The sequence below is a fragment of the Sebastes fasciatus genome, chromosome 16 (assembly GCF_043250625.1).
Source record: "Sebastes fasciatus isolate fSebFas1 chromosome 16, fSebFas1.pri, whole genome shotgun sequence".
Classification (NCBI taxonomy): domain Eukaryota; kingdom Metazoa; phylum Chordata; class Actinopteri; order Perciformes; family Sebastidae; genus Sebastes; species Sebastes fasciatus.
This window is the reverse complement of record NC_133810.1, coordinates 24,817,462-24,823,461: the sequence shown is the minus strand read 5'-3', so window position 1 is coordinate 24,823,461 and position 6,000 is coordinate 24,817,462. Positions and strand designations below refer to the sequence as shown.

The 6,000-nt window shown below is 42.1% G+C and overlaps 1 protein-coding gene across 2 annotated transcripts in view; it reads left to right on the top strand.

Annotated features, from left to right (window-relative positions):
* Window positions 1-415: 415 nt before the first annotated feature.
* flrt1a (fibronectin leucine rich transmembrane protein 1a) overlaps window positions 416-6,000 on the top strand; it is a 49,015-nt gene continuing 43,430 nt past the window's right edge. For both annotated transcript variants that reach the window (XM_074611382.1, XM_074611383.1), the window contains exon 1: window positions 416-1,087. The gene's annotated coding sequence lies outside the window, so the exon portion shown is untranslated. The remainder of the gene's footprint in view (window positions 1,088-6,000) is intronic.

Below are 6,000 nucleotides of genomic sequence, written 5' to 3'. Positions count from 1 at the left end.
AGATAGATAGATAGATAGATAGATAGATGGATGGATAGATAGATGGATAGATGGATAGATGGATAGATAGATAGATAGATAGATAGATAGATAGATAGATAGATAGATAGTTGACTTTACATTTGCAACATTATCAATGATCTGTAGGTTATTTTGCACAAGTTCCCACAGTGAAAACACATCAGGGAGCAGCTGAGTGAGAGAGAGTGAGAGAGAGAGTAAGAGAGAGAGTAAGAGAGAGAGTGAGAGAGAGTGAGAGAGAGAGTGAGAGAGAGAGAGAGAGAGAGAGAGAGAGAGAGAGAGACATGGGAAATATGCACCGTGTCTCACTGTTATTCAAAGGACATATAGAGGAAAGGCTTTCACAAATGTGTTCCAGCCTCCTCCTCCTCCTCCTCCCTCTCCTTTAATCCTCTCCATCCTTAACGCCTCAGTCTTTCTCTCCTCCTCTGCTCCTCTTCCTCCTCTTCCTCCAGCCTCACAGCCGGCAGATTGGAGAGATTTTCTCTCTCTCTTTCTCTTTCTCTCTCTCTCTACTCTCTCTCTTTCAGAGAATAAAACAGCTTCTCAGGGGCGGTTTATTCAGTGCAAATAGCGGATATAGCTGAGAGCAAAGCACATCCTTTTTTTCCTTCTTTTTTTTGTGCAAAAGGTGCACGGATGAGCGAGCACGGACCGGCCCGGTGACTAATTGCCATAATAAGGCGCACAAGTTCACCAGCGACTCGAGGCACGTTTTTTTTTCTTTTTTTTTCTGATTCCTCCGTATATTAGCGTGTATAGCCCGGTGCAGTGCCGCAGCGGGGAGATCACCGGGCGGAGGGAGACAGCAGTAACACACAGACAGACACAGAGAGACAGAGAGAGAGAGAGAGAGCAGCACATGATCACTATCCAGTCACCCATCAACTGGAGCGCTCATCATCTGAGCTGGCGACAACATATGGGAATACAACAAGGCGAGATTGCGATCACACCTGCTGGTGGAGGACACCGGAGGAAAGAAGAGAAGAAAAGGGCGGCCAAAAATCTGAGGGACTTTGCATCAAACAGGAGAGAAAAGCATCCTGAAAGCACCATCCGGTAGGTGAGCCTTGATTGATGTGCACGGACTGCCAATATGCTCTTCATCATCATCCGATCTAAAAAAAATCACCCCATCAGTGTTTTATTTATTGCACCCCAACAAGTAGGCTATTTGACTCATCTTCCATTTGAAGCTCGGTGAAAGGAATAATAATAAGGTCTGTGAGACAATATACAATCGCCTCTTTGCAAAAATGTCAAACCACTTGATTGAGGATAGGTGTTGGAGTGAATAGCCAGCAGTCACATATATATATATATATATACTGTATATATTAGCAGTGGATTGTGGTTGGAAGGCCCAGTCTGGATATAAATCCAAACAAAGACAATATATAATAGGGACAGGGATGAGACAGTGATGGGCATGCAAGAAGAAAAAAGAAAAACTGCATATTGAAGAAATAAAATGTAAGTTTACAATATTTCTAACACTTTTAATATTTAATGTCTGTATTTTAGTTCAATCAAAATGATGCTTTGAAGAGTCTGAATGTACTCTGGTTTAAATAAAGACTGTAAAGTTCTGGATAACCCTGAACGCCCCACCCCCACTGCCAAGGCTCCCATTGACTTATCTGACTTGTGGACAGAATGACTGCATATATTACTCCTGCAGCACTGCCTCCCACCATGAATGCCCATTAAATTGTCATTAAGTTGGTAACACAGTTGGATGTGATAATACCGTGAGCTGAAACCAACACAACGAGCAGTAAATCCAGACGTGTTAAATAGAAATGTTGTGGTTCAGCGGATCAGTCAGTTTGCTTCAGGCACTCGCCGAGCTGAGCTAGAATAAAAAATGGAAAAACAAGTACAGTTCTAATAGTTTTGCAGAATTTTATTGTTTGTCATCATTAAGCCTTTTTCATGTAAATGTTCTGTCAATGTCAACAATAGCTCTTTTCAACACCTCTGAGATAATTCAAACTTAAAGCGGCGGCAGGCAGAATACTTTTGGCATCATTGGGCAAAAATTCCATAATAACCTTTCAGCATATTGTTATTCATGTGTTCTGAGAGAAAACTAGACTTCTGCACCTCCTCATGGCTCTGTTTTCAGGCCTTAAAAAATCTAGCCCGTGACGGGGGACTTTGGCTGATCACAGGTCATTTCAGAGAGAGAGCGTTCCTATTGGCTGTTCATTAAACGGAGGCAGCTGTCAATCACTCGCAAACTCCGATCAAATGGTCAAACTAGGCAGCGCTGATCAAATATGAATTAATATGTTACTGTAATGCCTATTTCTCGCCTCAAATCTTTTCAGAAACATCTTGTAGTGTACTATTTAGCTGTAAAATGAGAAAGTTTGCTCCGGCTGGTGGGCGGTGCTTGGTATTTCCTCAACTGATCTCAACATGGCTGCCGGATCACAAACTTTCTCCTTTTACAGCTAAACAGTACACTACAAGATGTTTATGAAAGAATTGTACTGTATGTGGGAAATAAGCATTACATTAACAGAATATTGATTCATATTTGATCAGTTCTGCCTAGTTTGACCATTTGATCGAAGTTTGCGAGTGATTGACAGCTGCTCAGAGACGACAAGGCTCCAGCTCGGCTCTGATTGGTTGTTTTCCTCCGGTCTGTGAAATCTTGCAGATGCCATTAGGAGCACCGGAGGACACCGAGGCACATGCTTTTTTTGGTCTCTTGTCTCATACACTACTGTCAGGATATAGTGACTGTTTTATAAAATAACTTTTTTAAATCATATTTTCTCCAATTCTACCCACTGCTCCTTTAAGTGTCTGATCATGACAGGAATTTGGGAGATCATGTAGTCCAACCGCAACCACACTTCCAATGCAGCTCATTAAATAATCCCCCAAGATGAAGGTAGATTTGGCGGGTGAAAACCTCCTTCACAGAGGTGAAACGAAACAGAGTGAGGAGGAATACTTGTATGAATAAGGAACCGCAGAGGCTCGAGACGTGCCTGCTGCAATAACTTGATCTAACCTGTGCACACGGTGGCACACGGGCGATAGACAAACAGATGGCATCTCCAGAGGAACTCATCTTGGGGAAGTTGGAAGAGATATTCTTGGATGGACTACCCTCCGACTCGCTGGCACCGAGGCCCGCGTCTGGCGGTAATGACGGCAGGCGGTCATGGTGAATGGCTTCGCTGATTACATCGCTCACTTTTAGGACTTACACATACCTTTAAAAAAAAATAAAAAATACTGTGATGCTGATGCGGAGTGTTGCTGAATTGATTTGCACGGCTTCACAATACAGTAGATAAGCAAGAAATTGATTTGCAATTAGTTGACCAGGTATTTTACTTTAAGGGTCTTAGTGTGGCTTTTCAGTGTGTTATTTGTTGATTTGAAGTTAAATTACTGCAAAACTACATTAGAGCATATTGGATACTGATTCATTTGGAGAGCACAATAGTTTTTATGATCTGTCAGAGACTGTGCGGCGGTACTGTTGGATTTGCTTTGTTGCTCCAGGTCTCTTACAGTGTAGCCATGGATGCTACTGTAGTTACAAGCGTCTCTATGGCAGCACTACCGAGCTGCCTTGCTGATTACTTAGTTGCATTAAAGAAAATCATTTAAAATCAGTACATATAGTGTCGGGTGATTAATGTCTTCGGTAAGCAGCTATGTAATAAGCAAGGTAATGTATAGGCAGCCATTCATTATTGCGCTCGGTCTCGGGGCGTACTTTCCATAATGACCACCTCGCTTTACTGTAAGTGTGCCTCGCTTGGCAACCTGTAGCGGATTGGAGCCTTGTGTTGTTGTTGATGCCAGTGATAAGCCGGTCTCAAATCATTAGTGCTTGTTTCAATTGGCCGCGAACGCAAGGTAACATCACTCACTGACATTTGACTTATTTGCGTTATTGACGTTTGACTGACGTCCAGATCACTTTGTCCTGATCTCTGGCAGATCACGTCACAGAACATCAACATTTTCTCATGTAGAAATCATTCAAAAAAAATGCTGCATCAAAGAATTTACAGTAACAAGAGACGAATTAAAAGATCAGTTGGCTTTGTCTCGTGACGTCCTTCCCTCTATATACCATCATCTATTGATGCAGTTTCAGCACAGCTTGCAGCCCTCAGCTACAGCATTTCATGCTCACACTTGGAATATGTGGACTTCCTGTCTATAAAACATAACAGCATAGCCGTTATATTCATGACAGCACAGTCATTATAGGAATGACAGCCTTCCTCGCTACCCATTGTTGCCATTACAGCTGAAAAATTGATGGTTTGCACTAGTGTCTGTGGTGGGCAGTAGGTGGAAACCTGTCAGAACAGACTGGAGGTGGACTGAGAAACAGGATTAAAACAGCTCATGGAAACGAGTTCAGGTTGATTTTGACAGAAAAGCGCCTAAACTCATTATTCACTCGTATTGATAATTGCAAGGTAAGTCAATCCAAGAAACCCCACAGTGTCATAGTGGTAAAACAACACTGATTTAAGGAGAGTACTAATTAGTACTGCTCAGTAACAAAGTGAAAAATGTATAAGTATAGGACTATTTGTCATGAAGTAGAGCATACCTACGCATTTATCCGGTGGAACACATTATAAGTTCTCTTACAACTGCATAGCAGGGGAAATTGGCGAAATCTAAATAGTGTATGAAAAATAAATGATCTTTGAAGTTGTAGTTTTCCAGCAGCCTCTATTAGAGATCTAATTTCTGCAAAATGCCTGTGCGTATACACCATTTCTTTTAAAGGGGAATTTGTCATATTTTAACTGCATTTTGCATCCAACTGTTTTTGTTGTTTTTATGAAAGCCGTTCTTGAGCCACTTGCCATTTGCAGCAGCAGGAACAGAAACACAGTCCCTCTCTTCTGCAGTGAACGCATTAGAGGGGAGGAAGCGAAGCAAAGGCAAGGGAAGGGAAGGGAAGGGAAGGGAGGGCTTTCTGGAACCAGCGGGGCCTTTGGTGTTGGTACCCTTGCCACAGGCCTGCGCTGAGCTGGACCGCCTCTATCTTTGGCCATGACCATAAAATAATTAGTTGTACATTTGCAGGGTAAACAGCACGTCGAACCACTGCTGACAAAACTGACGTTCATTGGAGCGGCGTTAGTCAGCTGGCTGAGAGACAAGAAAAGGGGGGCAGCTTGTGACAGGATGTGTCTCTGTACCACCAGCTAATGAAGCATCTCTATAGCCCGGTCTTAGCTCACTCTCCACTCGCAGCATCCATCTTTTGTCGTTTTTCACGCCGTAAATTCTTTCATTCAGACGATAATACCTATTAACTTCATTCACATGTAAATGAAGGTGTTACATCGGCTTCTTTGTGTGACTTTTTGAGAAGCCATTAGTGTGTTTCATTGGTTGGCAACACTGTCTTTCGTGGATTTATCCGGACATTTATTGTAAACTTGCTGCCATCCTGTGCAGCAGACGCCGGAGTTTTATGAGCGCTATTTATTTGGCAGAGCGGGAGTGGCGATATCAGCACATGCCCTCCAAAGCGAAATCCTTCCAAGGCAAATAAAATACAAATGGAAAACATTTCAAATTGTTCCCTAATTGCTGTTGATTGTTGTAATGCAAATTAGCATGAAATATGATATACTAATGAATCAATATTAACCACCAGAAAGGTCTAAATACGTTCAACAGCATGGGGTCTTTACTGCATTTTTGTGGAAGGTAATTAGCAGGTTAGGTGGAAAAAAAATAAAAAAATAAAAGATTTTTGAACAGCAATTAAAGCCACCCGTTCTCTATACTGGCTTTATTTCTGCAGCCTAGCATGTAATTTATCAGCCACCCAAGACAATATGCGTCTTTTCAGGTGCTGCGATGCATGAAATGGACATTCAAACATGTCATGTTACATGTCGTTTCCTAGAATCAAAGTGTAATTAAGTCAAGTGCTGAAAGCATGTAAATTGACCATAATGA